At 43.6% G+C, this 13,801-nt stretch overlaps 1 protein-coding gene across 1 annotated transcript in view; it reads left to right on the top strand.

Annotated features, from left to right (window-relative positions):
• Window positions 1-483: 483 nt before the first annotated feature.
• Window positions 484-13,801, top strand: part of Fam110b (family with sequence similarity 110 member B) — a 134,214-nt gene continuing 120,896 nt past the window's right edge. Inside the window, exon 1 of the mRNA XM_032906296.1 lies at window positions 484-726. The gene's annotated coding sequence lies outside the window, so the exon portion shown is untranslated. The remainder of the gene's footprint in view (window positions 727-13,801) is intronic.

Genomic DNA, 13,801 nt, shown 5'->3' with positions numbered 1-13,801 from the left:
CTTTAAATTCGGTCATTTTGATATGCATGCATTTTAACTTTTAGACTTCCCACTAGTAAAACTCAATTACAACATACTTAGCCTTCCTAAATGCTTCCTGTCCACAGAGAAAACCCTATCACTAACTACATGTGAGTTAGGAGATTTGGCAAGATCTTCAAGAAGGGGCCATCAGAAAGGCTCATCACATCTGCCCACATGTTCTAGGAACCCAACACAACCTGGTCTGCAATGTCACATCCCAGGGCGACAGGGGGTGGGAGCAGTGGGGGAGTGGGACACAGGGTGGGCGTGGAGCCGATGGGGGTGGGGCCAAGGCGCAGGTGGGCGGGGCGGAGGAGAGCGAGGACGAGTGCGGGTGCGGGGGGGGTGGGGCGGGAAGGTAGGCTGGGGGCGGGGCGCTCTGGGGGCGTGCCGGCTGCGTGGAGACACGCGCTCTGGGCCGCAGCAACTGGCTCCAAGTTCCCTCCCTCGCTCTCCCGCGGAGCCTGCCTGAGCCCGCCCCTTCGGTGCGGAGGAGCAAACGCGGCCGCCGTCAGCCCAGCCCTCCGTTGCCGCCTGATCGCGGCCCGTTCAGCTAACCCGGTCCACTCCGAGCCGGCGGCGAGGACTCGGCGGCCACTTCATCCTGGCCTGTAGTGCCTCGCGGTCCCCAAGCTCCTCCTCGCGGTCTCCGAAGCCTTGTGCCTGGCCTGGACGCTTTGCAGGGACCCGAGCGCGGCCAAGGTAAGCTGGGGGGCTGGCGGGTCTGGACTACCTCTCAGGGTCCCGCTCTGGCCGGGCCTGGGCGCCCGGGAGCCTGGCCCGCTGTCCGCCCTGAGCCCGGCAGCACGCCGCGGGCCGGAGACGAGGCCCAGGCTCAGAAGGAATGCTGGCTGCTGGGGAGAGGGTGGGCGAGGACGCGACGGACCCCGGCCCCACTCCGTGCTGCATCCCCACCCAGGTCACCTCGTGGGCGCGTCAGTGTGCTGTCAGTTCCTAGGAATGCAGATCTCCAGGGCTCTGAAAGTTTGTTTGTCCCCAACCCCCCACCCCCTCCAGTCCTCCCACAGCTCGGTTGTCTCTGTTTTCTTTGAAAGCAGGCGGGTTGGAAATGGAATAAAATTGGTCCTGGCTCACTCGTGCCCCTGTCACCTAGCGGCGCTCAGAACTTGGTGACAATGCCAGGCTGTGGGAAGCTGGTGCCTGCGCTGCCCTCCTTTTGTTAGAGCAAGGAGCTTGATGGTGTTAAGGACAGTGACAAGTCTTTTCCCTGGTGGCTAGTGAAGAAGGAAGAGGAGATAACTTTGCTTTTATTACTTCCCAAAGTGGGAATAAAACCACCCGACGCCCAGCTTTTTGACCCTTTCAAGTTGCTATTCAGATTTATTGATAGTCACCCCATTCTCCTCCAAGAAAGAACAAGCATTCTTTCCTGCCTAAGATTCAGACTGACGCTGGGTTTCCCCCCACAGCCAAGTTATGTCCTGTGCAAATCTGGCGCACATCTGTGACAACAGTGCCTGTGAGGACTGCCGAGTCTATTTTTGCAGAGAGGAATATGATAGCAGAATCAGCAGTTTTTTTCTGTATGAATAATATGACTTCCATTTTCATTTCCTCTCTTGGTGTGAAAGAATTATTTAGCATCCACCATTTAGTCATGTCGTGGCACCTGTGTTGTTGATGTTATTATTAGCATTCTTTATTATCATCATCATTATTATTATCACTACTGTTGTATTTGTATTCATTTTGTGATATTGAGACCTGGCCATTCAAATGAGGCATTTATTGAGCATAGTTATTTTAAGATAAAGGCATACAAGTTGATGGTAACATGCAATTGATTTACCCCATTACATTTAATCTGTGACATCTCTTAATTTATTCACCCAAAAGATGTGAATTGAGCACAGGTATGATATTACTTCCTGGACCCGAAAATCTGCAAAGGCCTTAGTGTAGGGCATGGAAGATAGTTCTAGAGAAATGTTAGATATTTTTATTTTTGTTTTTATTTTCAACCCATGTTTTTGCTGTTCAGAAAAAAAAAGTGGTTCTTTTGTTTGTTTTTATCCCAGATCTTTTAAAGCATGATCTATTTTGAGTCAGCGATTTAATTTTAGATCAGAATTGAGGTTGGGGTGTTTGCAGGAGACTGGCAAGCTGTTGGCTTTGTGTATCCTCAATGGCTGAGAAGGGGGTATTTGGTAATTGTCTGGTCTATGAGTCTGAATCCAGTCATGGCCTGGTGAGTTTCATAATAAGACCCAGTTGTCCATGTAGAGCTTAAGATTCTGCTGTGAATCTTGTCTTCAAATTGCCCTCTTCTCTAGGTTTAAAATACTACTTTGAATTTCTCGTTGGAAAACTCGTGTTGGCATAGAAGTTAGCTAACACTCTTCATGCTTGTCATTCATGAAAGATGAATGTATTTGCTGTGTGGTCACTCCCTCACAGCACATCCTAACTCTAGCTTTAAAGCCTCAGGATCGATACTTATAGGCTAAATGGTTGGGAGAAAAATAAAATTACCTACTTGCCCTAATCAGTAACCAAAAGATGATGCTTGCAGCTTAGATATTTTATATGCTCGTCACTTAGCTATCACCCTCTGTCCCTACTATTGACCTTCAAGTGAAAAGTCTTTTTCCTTCTTCAGTGTTTAGCTACAGACAGGCTTTGCCTTAGTGGAGCTGCTGTAGGTATAGTCCATTGACAGTAGGTGGTGCTGTAGGGAACTCTGGCAGCTCAGCCACAGCACAGGTATGCTTAAGGAAAATTCGGGATTAATCTGCACCAGAGTTTGCCAGCCATGAACCCCTACAACCACCCCCACCACCCACCACCACCACCACCACCACCACCCCACCCCCAGTATAGACATCAACCTGCATGAGTGTTAGGAATGGCATGGCTTCTTAAGTTTCCTCTTTGCCTTCTTAACTTTTGGGGGGCATTTACCTGGAGAATGTTTTCTGTTTGAGAGTCCTCTAATGTTCTAGATTATAATGTTCTAAGTGCATATTGCTTATAAAAGATATAAGCTGTCCTCCTCACTTTTACTTTTCTTCGTTAGCGTTAGGTGGGCTGACCTAAGCAGAGAGCCTCTCCAGCTAATCTGAACTTTTTCTCTTTCCAATATGGACTTTCAGTTCAGAGAAACAAAGAGTAAGGGACTACTCTCCTCTTGAATTTATTTGGGGAAACCTGTTAGGCTATGCTCCCCTATGTTCTTTTTTGTTACTTCTTATCATTTTTCTGGCTCCTGGCAGGTTGCAGTGGAGAATTGTTATTCAAGGTGAAGACTCTGAATTTATTCTATGCTACCTGTGCCCCCCCCCCAGGAAGTAAATTAGTCCACTCAGTAAAAGGTTTTCTGGCTCGCAATCAGTTACCTCTGAAGGCCAGTCCTATGAACAGTGTATCTCTAGGCTTCCTCTTACTCCTCTCACAAACAATAGTTTTGCTGTTATCTGCTTTCTGTGGGTGAATTTGGTGATTTGTCTGAGGCATAGCTAATAAATAGTAAGAGGTATGTAAGTACCAGAGCCTGGGTTTTCTACTGTCCAGAGACGAAAAGCTTTGTCGTCTCTTAGCTGCTGGTGCTGACTGCTCTCTTCTTCGGGGGTTTGATATCAGCAGATCTCATCACTCAGTGATCGGATTTGGATTTTCTGGGTAGTGCTTGATCATCAAACAGTGCAAAAGTAGGGGAAATTGAGAGCCTCTCTCTCTCAGCCTCTCAGCCTCCCTCTCTCTCTCTCTCTCTCTCTCTCTCTCTCTCTCTCTCTCTCTCTCTCTCTCTCTCTCTCTCCTGAAGAGTCTCATAATGCATAATACGTGGCAAAGATCACTTGTTTCGAGAGTTGAGAAGGATGGCAGTTGAATGTCTTTGAATTAGATAAAAGGCTAATAAAGATGGTTTAGACCTTGCAAATGGTGTTGGGTCTGTTTGGGGCTTTTGCTCTCGACAGCCCCAGCTCTGCCCTTAGCCTTGCTACATTCTTTCCTTCAGCAAGCTTGTTTACCGAGTTCATCTGGTACGTAGGACTGTGAGCTTGTTTTGTTCCACAGTTCAGGCAAAGCCTAAACTTAAAACTTTACAAACAATGGTAGATGATGTTTGTGAGTTGACTGCCCTACAACCAACAATTGAGGTGAACAAGTAGTCCTTGAGAAACCCCAAGAAGAGCTGGTGACTCAGGCACAGTGCTGTCCCCAAAGCCTGATGGAACTGTCATTCCGGGCAATAAAAGTTCTCAAACCAGTTGATGACCTTGAAGGAATTGAATGGTGGCTGTGGAATGACTTTTCTCATTGTCCCCAGCAGTAATGGCAGTGATGAAGATACGAGCCAACCTTTTCTACTCCACCACAGTCCTTTTTCATCTTATTTGTAGACAACTTGGGCAGGTTTCTTAATGATTATTTGGTAAAATAAACATGCACAACCCATTGCCTGTTTTGATACCTTTGGTTTCTCCCTGTATATGAGGGACCAGGGACTGGGTAGAATTTCAGTCTTTTTCATATGATGCAGTTTGTCATAATAGGAGAGACTACATAAGGACCTGGTATTAACTTCCCTTCCTTTCCCTCTGCCCATAGTGTGCTCTTGAGATCCACCCCCCCCCTCTCTCTCTCTCTCTCTCACACACACACACACACACACACACACACACACACACACACAGTAACACAATTGTCAACTGGCACTGGACTTTAAAACTGTAAATGCTTTGGATGCAAGTCCAAAGGAGAGTACCTCAGCTCTAGAGGAAACTATGTCATTTAGCAGACAGATTTCTGGAAGAGCTGTAAAGATCCTGTGGTGTGGTTTGCGCTCCAGGCCAAGATCAACGTGGTTTAAATTGTCCAGTTCCAGATAAGACCTTTAAAAACACAGTCTTAAGCACATGGGATTTGGGGTCTTTGTGTTGTAATAAAAAGCAGGGATTTTTTTCCCCCTTCCTACTGACACTAGAAGTTTTTTTTCACCTTCTTAGATATAGTCTTAAAGAAGAATCATGGATACTACTTCAAAATGACTATTATTAACCAGAGGTGTTTTGGTCCCCCAAACTGGAACTTTGTTTTTTAAAAAAAAGAAGTAATTATGCAAAAGAGTATAGTTAATAATTTGTCCTATTATGGTTAATATATTAAAAATTATTTGCAGAGGAGTCATTGTGTCCCAGGTTGCCAGGTCTTTTTAACAAACAAACAAACAAACAAACAAACAAAAAACACTAGCCAGGGAAAGATGTGATCCCCACCTGTTCATGACAGGTGTTAATTGCTCTTCCTTTAACCGGAAGTCCTGTAGTATCCGTCCTGTTCTATTCAGTATCTGACAAAAACAACTTCAAGGAGAAAGGTTTATTTTGGCGTATAGTTCCAGGTGAGTCACTGAGGCAGGAGGGTGAGGCATTGCAACTGGAGTCAGGAGGCAGCAGGAAATGGTTGCTTCTACCCAGCTAGCCTTCTGTGTTTGTGCAGTTCAGGATGGAAGCCTAGGGAATAGAATAGACATCTGGGGTAAGTCTTCCCACCTCATCTAACCTACTAGGCATCCTTGACAGTCATGTTCAGAGGCTTACCTCACCTAAATAAGCCCTTGGTGATGTGATTGAAGGCATGTTGCCTAGGTGATTCCAGACCTGATTAGGTTGATAATCAAAACTAACCTCTTTGGAGTGCAACATGGGGAAATAGAGAATAAATCAAATCAGTGGTTCTCAACCTTCCTTATGCTGCAACCCTTTAATACAGTTCCTCACGTGCTGCTGACCCACCAAAATTATTTTCGTTGCTACTTCATAACGTAATTTTGATGCATTTATGAATCATAACGAAATATCTGCTATGTAACACCCCCCCCCAAAGGCTTTGTGACCCACAGGTTGAGAACTGCTTAATTAACTGAATATAGAAAAACCCAATTTAAAGAAATTCCAAGTGCAATTGAGAGTGGGAAGGATTTCCCACCTGGAGAGTCTCAGTGAGAGAACTTTAGTGAGTGCTAAGGTTAAGACAAAACAAAACAAACAAATCAAAACAAAACCAAAAAATAAAGAAGGCAACCTTTGAAGGGTATTGGACAATACAGATGGTTTAGGCAAATGTCCTTTGGCAAATAGAAACAGAAGAGACAAAACCAGGTCAGCTGTTGGCCTTGCAGACCACTGTGTGTGTGTGTGTGTGTGTGTGTGGTGTTTGTTCTCCATTTATTCTATTATGGTAGGAGCTGGTGGTTTAGTCTGAAGAGGACTTGGCTTTAATTTGCAGATTTAGAGACTCAGTGGTGGGAAGGGGACAGATAGTGGATCTTTGTAGAAAAGTGGAAACCTGAAGCCATGATCAAGGTTTGGGGTGCAAAGGAGCAGTGTTTGGTAGACTAGGAGGAAGCAGAGAAGGTGGAAAGCCTGGTGTCTGTGGGATTCTGAATTTTCCTCCTCATGTAACACACCTCTGACTTTGAGATGTGTCATCATTCTCCATGCCACTGGGATAGATCTACAGTGTCACTTGGACTGTGACACAACCCAGTTGTGATGTGCATCCTGATTTCAGGTCATGGGACAGGAAAATAGATGTGCTTTTTGATCAGTGCAGCCTGTTCTGCAGATCAATGTTGGAGGACTTGTTAACTTGTATCTTACTGCTTGTCCTTGAGGAAGTGAGTTAAGCCCTGTGTTTGGGATCTTGGGGAGAAAGGTCTTTACAACTGCTAGAGTTCACCGGCCTCCTACTCAGAAACTGGGCCCTGGTGAAGACTCTCTGTAGTGTGCTTCACAAACGTGAGAGGGAGATGTGCATTGTGTTCATGTGCACACGCAGTCTAGATTGTTGGTATCCCAGAGACCAGCATCGGGAAAGCCCAGATTTGCCATGTTTCAGGGAGTTTCACACCCTTTGTGTCCATATGGTTTAGAATGGGGACAGACCTGGGAGATCCACACTGTTCCTCTGTCATTTCATTGAGCAGGCTGACGCTCTGGGCATCCCACGTCAAAAGTGTACTTGTAGCCAGTGAACAGCTAAGTAGGTTCCTTGAGAAGAGGGATGGGTCTCCCAATGTAGTTAGTCTGTGTGGGGGTGCCGACTGGTTCTGTGAAGTTCATTTAGTGCTCGAGGCAGCAGGACCTCAGGTCCTCGTCTTTAAAATGGGAAAGGCTGTGCTGCCTACTTCAAGACCATTGTGGAAGTTAGGTGAGAAGCTTATAAAGAGCAGAACTCTTGTCTTTCCCTCTTATGGATCTCGTGTCTTAATCCTTGCCTGTGTTATGATTTCTTCTTTTGGGTCTCCGGATAAATGTTATGGTATCTGGTGTGCCATGATTGCTGAGGTTAGAGTGGTGGTCCTTTTCCCAGCCACAGTGGTGGTTTCATTCATAGCCCTCATCCCTAGCTGAAACTAAACCTGGAGTTTGTTTGTGCGCTGAGCATACCTCTCCCCGAGTTGGAATTCTTGCTCACATTTGTTCCTCGTACTGTGGTGGGCCACATGGTGCCAGCTGCACTGTCCTGCTGCAGGCAAGAAGGCCCTTGTCCTCTGGGATCTTGGTGACCTAGCCAGTAGATCTGATCTCAAGTCGTCTTGTCCTTTGTCACAGTGTCCACTCTGAACTGACTGGCTTCTTAGCTGAACAACGCGTACCCGTTCTCCACAGTCTTTGCAAGATTACACGGGGGCAGAGAGGTTGGAGAGAGGAAGAGGTTGTGCTTAGGAATGTGGGATTCTTTGTGGGGCGGGAGATTTGCAGTGGCTTGTGGGAGATAAAGCGTGTTTGGCCTTTGAGCTGAATGTCACTCACCACAGGTCACCTGAGATATTCCATACAGATAGTGATTATTATATAATAAACTCACGGGAGTTGGGATGAGGAAGTGGTAAGTGATTAAAATGACTCGCTGCTCTTCAGAGGACCAGACCTGGGTTCCTAGCACCCATGTCAGGCGGCCTGTAATTCCAAGTCCAGGGCATCTGACACCCTTTTCTCACATTTTCAGGCATGTACATATATGGCACGAAAATATACATATACTCATAAATAAAAACGATAAAAAAAATCAAAAGCAATGGGATCAAAAGGTAGCAGGTGACTGTTTCACCTGTGTGAAAGTGGCTAGTGCTTACCAGCTTACTCCAGTTTCCTTCGACAGTAGAGCTGTCAGTCTCCCCACCTTGACATTGTGGCGATAGACCCTGTCAGCTGCCACTCTGCACTGTGGTTCTTCTCCCAGGTCCTGCTCAGTTGTTTGCAGTCACTTTGGGTACTGTAACTCAATGCTGTGAACTGCTGGTGATTTGTTTTAAATGCTATCTGCAGTTTTCAAAACGGAAACTATTCTTTCAGAAATAACTACACTTGCGCAGCAGTCTCTGGGCTTTAGTCTTTCTCAGTGCTTTCTTACTGCTTGTTTCACAGTTCTTCTGTGCAAACACCCTGTAACCATGGATATGTGTATACCTTTAGTTGCCATACCTGTCAGCTACATTAATCATCTTTCCTTGGTTTACCATGGGCCACCATTCCCAATCTTGTCAAAAACAGTATGAGCCCCAGACACTCACTTAGTGTGCAGAGACCCTGGGTGCTACCCATCGATAACACCGTGAAAGCCAGGAATAAAGGACATTTGGAAATTGGGCTCAGTACGTGTGGACTGGTGGCTAGGAGCGATACCCTCGTGTGTGTATCTTCCCTGTGTTAAAGGAACAGTGTTGAACTGGGAGGCTTCTATCACATGATCATTATTTGGAATGCCGTGTTTTCCTTCCTAACCAAACTTTGTTCTTAATGGGTTGGGTGATTATGAGCAGATGAGAAAAATGACCACTGGCTCCTGGACAACGTGTGTAGATGCTTTCCAACTTTAGCTGACCCCAGCATGTTGCATGCCTGGCTCCTAGGTCTAGGGGATGCTGCCTAACTCACTCTGTTTGCCTAGGGTGGCTATTGAGTTTGAAGGGATAGGACTGACTGAGTAGAGACTTAGTTCTTTGTTCTTTGATTTATTGAAGATTTTTAAGTAGTTCTTGGTTATAAATTGATGTTTATAGCTCGTAGTGGAGGAGAATATTATCAGCAGTACATAAATATGTATTTTGCAGGTACTTGAAATGTTTTTATTTATTTGTTTGTTTGTTTATTTTACTTATTCACTTTACATCCCACTCACTGGCCCCCTCCTGGTCACACCCTCCCACAGTAACTTCTTCCCTTCCCCACTTGCCTTCTCCTCTGAGAGGGTGGGGTCTCCCTTGGGTATCTCCCCAGCCTGGCACATAAAGTCTCTGAAGGGCTAGGCCCATCCTTGCCATCTGAGGCCAGACAAGGCAGCCCCAGCTTGAGAACATACCCCACGTACAGGCAACAGCTTTTCAGATAATCCCTGATCCAGTAGTTCGGGACCCACATGAAGACCAAGTTGCACATTTGCTACATGTGTATGGGAGGCCTAGGTCCAGCCCATGGTTCTTTGGATGGTGGTTCAGGCTCTGAGAGCCCCAAGGGTCCAGATTAGTTGACTCTTCTGATCTTCCTATGGAGTTCCTATCCCCTTCAGGTCCCAAATCCTTCCCTCTTTTCTTTCATAGGAGTCCCCAAACTACATCCACCATGTCGCTGTGGGTTGCTGCATCTGTCTAAGTCAGCTGCTGGATGGATTCTCTCACAGAACAACCATGTTAGACTCCTGTCTGCAAGCATAGCAGAGTATCATTAATAGTGTCAGGGATTGGTGCTTGCCCATGGGATGGGTCTCACGTTGGACCAGTTATTTGTGGGCCATTCCTTCAGTATCTGCTCCATCCCCCTTACTGAGGTCCCTGCCTGGCTACAGGAGGTATTCTCTTCAGGATCCATATCCCCAATGCTGTGAGACACAGCTAAGGTCACCCCCATTGACCTTGGTGCCTTACTTGTCCTCCATCTCTGTCAGATCCTGAAGATGCCCCTCAACTCCCCACTTTCATCAGTTGCAGATTTCCATTCATTCTCATGGCCATCTGGCCATCTCTCCTGTCTCTCCTGAACCCCGCCTCATTCCCCCCCTCATCTGTTCTCCTACCCAGCTCCCTCCCTCCATATGCCTCCTATGACTATATTATTCCCTCTTCTAAATGAGTTTCAAGCATCCTTGCTTGTGCTTTCTTTCTTGTTTAGTTTCTTTAGGTCCGTGGAGTGTGGCATAGGTATACTGTATATTATGGCTAATACTGACTTATAAGTGAGTACAACCATATATGTCCTTTGTGGACTGGATTACCTCACTCAGGGAAATATTCGAAATATCTATCCATTTGCCTGCAAAATTCATGATGTCTTTGATTTTCATAGCTGAATAGTATTCCATTGTGTAGATATACCACATTTTCTTTATCCATTCTTTAGTTGAGAGACATCTAGATTGTTTTCATTTTCAGGCTACTACAAATACAGCTACTATGAACATAGTTGAGCAAGTGTCTTTGTGGGATGTTGGTGCAAGTTTTGGGTATATGCCCAGGAGTGGGATAGCTGAGTCTTGAAGTAGAACTATTCCCAATCTTCTAAGAAACCACCAAATTGATTTCCAAAGTGGTTGTATAAGTTTGCACTCCCACCAGCAATGAGGAAGTGTTCCCCTTGCTCCACACCCTTGCCAGCATGTGCTATCTCTTTAGCTTTTGATCGTAGCCGTTCTGATGAATGTAAATGGAGCCCCAGAGATGGTTTGATTTGCGTTTCCCTGCTGATCAAGGACTTTGAACATTTCTTTAAGTGCTTCTTGGCCATTTGAAATTCCTCTGTTGAGAGTTCTGCTTAATTATGTACCCTATTTTTAATTGGGTTACTTGGTTTGTTGGTGTCTAAATTCTTGAGCTCTTTGTGAATTTTGAGTATTAGCCTTCTGTCAGATATAGGGTTGGTGATGATCCTTTCCCAATTGTAGTCTGCCAGTTTGTCTTATTGACAGTGTCCTTTGCCTTACAGAAGCTTTGCAGTTTCATGAGGTCCCATTTATTGTGGTCTTTGACCCTGAGCCATTGGTGTTCTGTTCAGGAAATTGTCTCCTGTATCGGTGCGCTCAAGGGAATTTTTCATTTTCTCTTCCATGAGACTTAGTGTATCTGGTTTTATGTTGAGATCCTTGATCCACGTGGACTTGAATTTTGTGCAGGGTGATAAATATAGGTCTACTTCATTCTTCTATGTGCAGACACGCAGTTAGATGAGCACCATTTGTTGAAGATGCTTTCATTTTTCCTTTGTATGGTTTTGGCTTCTTTATCAAAAATCAAGTGTCCACAGCTGTGTGTTTAGTTTCGGGTCTTTGATTCGATTCCATTGATCAATGTGACGGTTTCTGTTCCAATACCATGTAGTTTTTATCACTATTGCTCTGTAGTACAGCTTGAGGTCAGCAATGGTGATTCCTTCTGATATTCTTTTATTGTTCAGAATTGTTTTAGCTTTCATGGTTTCTTGTTTTTTGTTTTTGTTTTTTCCCATATGAAGTTGATAATTGCTCTTTCAAGGTCTATAAAGAATTGTGTTGGAATTTTGATGGGGATTGCATTGAATCTGTAGATTGCTTTTGGTAAGATGACCATTTTCACTGTGTTAATCCTGCCTATCCATGAGCATGGAAGACCTTTCTATCTTCTGATATCTTCAATTTTATTTCATCAGGGACTTGAAGTTCTTCTCTAACTTGGTTAGTGTTACAGAATCTTTTATATTATTATTCATTGCTATTGTAAAGGGTATTTACTCTAATTTCTTTCTCAGCCCTTTAATCATTTGTATAAAAGAGGGCTACTGATTTCTTTGAGTTAATTTTGTATCCAGCAACTTTGCTGAATGTGTTTATCAGCTATAGAAGTTTTCTGGTAGAATTTTTGGGGTCACTTATGTATACTATCATGTCATCCCAAAATAGTGATACTTTGGCTTCTTCCTTTCCAATTTGTATCCCCTTAATCTCTTTTAGTTGACTTATTGCTCTGGCTGAAACTTCAAGTACTGTATTGAATTATTGAATTGATAGAGAGAAAGTGGACAGCCTTGACTTGTCCCTGATTTTAGTGGAATCCCTTAAGTTTCTTTCCATCTAGTTTAATGCTGGCTACTGGTTTGCTGTATATTGCTTTGATTACGTTTAGGTATGTTCCTTATATCCCTGATCTTCCTAATACTTAAAAAGGGGTGTTGGATTTTGTCAAAGGCTTTTCAGCACCTAATGAGACAATCATGTGATTATTTTCTTCCAGTTTGTTTATATTGTGGATTGTTGATAGATAGCTTTTATTTATTAAACCATCCCTGCATCCCTGGGATGAAGCCTACCTAATCATGCTAGGTGATGTTTTGGGTGTTTCTGGATTCTATTTGCAAGTATTTCTTGAGTATTTTCACATCAATGATCACAACAGAAATCTGTCTAAAGTCCTCTTCCTTTGTTGAGTCTTTGTGTGGTTTAGGTATCATTGTGACTATAGTATCATAGAATGAGTTTGGCAGAGTTCCTTCTGCTTCTATTTTGTGGAATAGTTTGAGGAGTATTGGTCTTAGGTCTTCTTTGAAGGTCTGGTAGAATTCTGCACTAAAACCATCTGACTCTGAGTTTTTTTAATTGGGAGACTTTTGATAACTGCTTCTATTTATTTTTGGGTTATAGGGCTGTTTAAATAATTGACCAGATCTTGATTTAACTTTGGCAAGTGGTATCTGTGTAGAAAATCATTCATTTCATTAAGGTTTTCCAATTTTATGGAGTACGGGCTTTTGACGTAAGACCTAATAATTCTTTGGATTTCCTCAGTCTGTTGTTATGTTTCACTTTTCATTTCTGATTTGGTTTATTTGGATACTGTCTGACTCTTGGGTAGTTTGGCTAAGGGTTTGTCTATCTTCTTGATTTTGTGAAAGAACCAGTTCTTGGTTTAGTTGATTCTTTGTATTGTTTTCTTTGTGTGTAACTGATTGATTTCAGCCTCATTTTGATTATTTCCTGTCTTTTACTCCTCTTTGGTATGCTTGCTTCTTCTCCTGTCTTTTTTTTCCAGAGCTTTCAGGTATAGTTTTGATTTGCTGGTTTGAAAACTTTCTAATTTCTTTATGGAGGCACTTAGTGCTATGAACTTTCCTCTTAGTACTGCTTTCACTGTGTCCCATAAAATTTGGGTATGTTGTGCCTTCATTTTCATTGACTTCTAGAAAGTCTTTACCATTTTTCTTTATTTCTTTTGTGACCCAGAGATCATTGAGTAGATCATTGCATTAGTGTGTAGAAACACCATGTGTTTCTGTTGTAGCAGTACAGTTTTAATCCATGGTGGTCTGATAAGGCATCATTTTAAGTCTCTTGTATCTTTTGAGGCTTGCTTTGTGACTGGGTATGGGCAATTTTGGAGAAGGATCCATTAGGTGCTAAGAAGAAAGTATATTGTTTTGTGTTTGGGTGAAATATTCTGTAGATGTCTGTTAGGTCAATTTGATTCATAATGTTGGTTCCTTATTTCTTTGTTTAGTTTTTATCTAGATGATCTGTCTATGGGTGAGAGAGTAGGATATTGAAGTCTCCTACTATTAATGTGTGGTGTTTTATATGCAATTTAAGCCTTATCAGTGTTTCTTTTACAAATATGGATGTCCTCTGGTTTAGGGCATAGATATTCAGAATTGAGACATCTCCTTGGTAGATTTTTTTTCTTCAATGAGTATGAAGTGTTTTCCCCTGTCTGTTTCGATTAATTTTGGTTAAAACTCTATTTTATTAGATATAGAATGGCTACTCCAGCTTGCTTTGTGGGTCCATTTGCTTA

This window comes from Rattus rattus, chromosome 1 (assembly GCF_011064425.1).
Source record: "Rattus rattus isolate New Zealand chromosome 1, Rrattus_CSIRO_v1, whole genome shotgun sequence".
NCBI classification, from domain to species: domain Eukaryota; kingdom Metazoa; phylum Chordata; class Mammalia; order Rodentia; family Muridae; genus Rattus; species Rattus rattus.
Note: the sequence above shows the minus strand (reverse complement) of the source record. Positions and strands in the feature narration are given on the sequence as shown.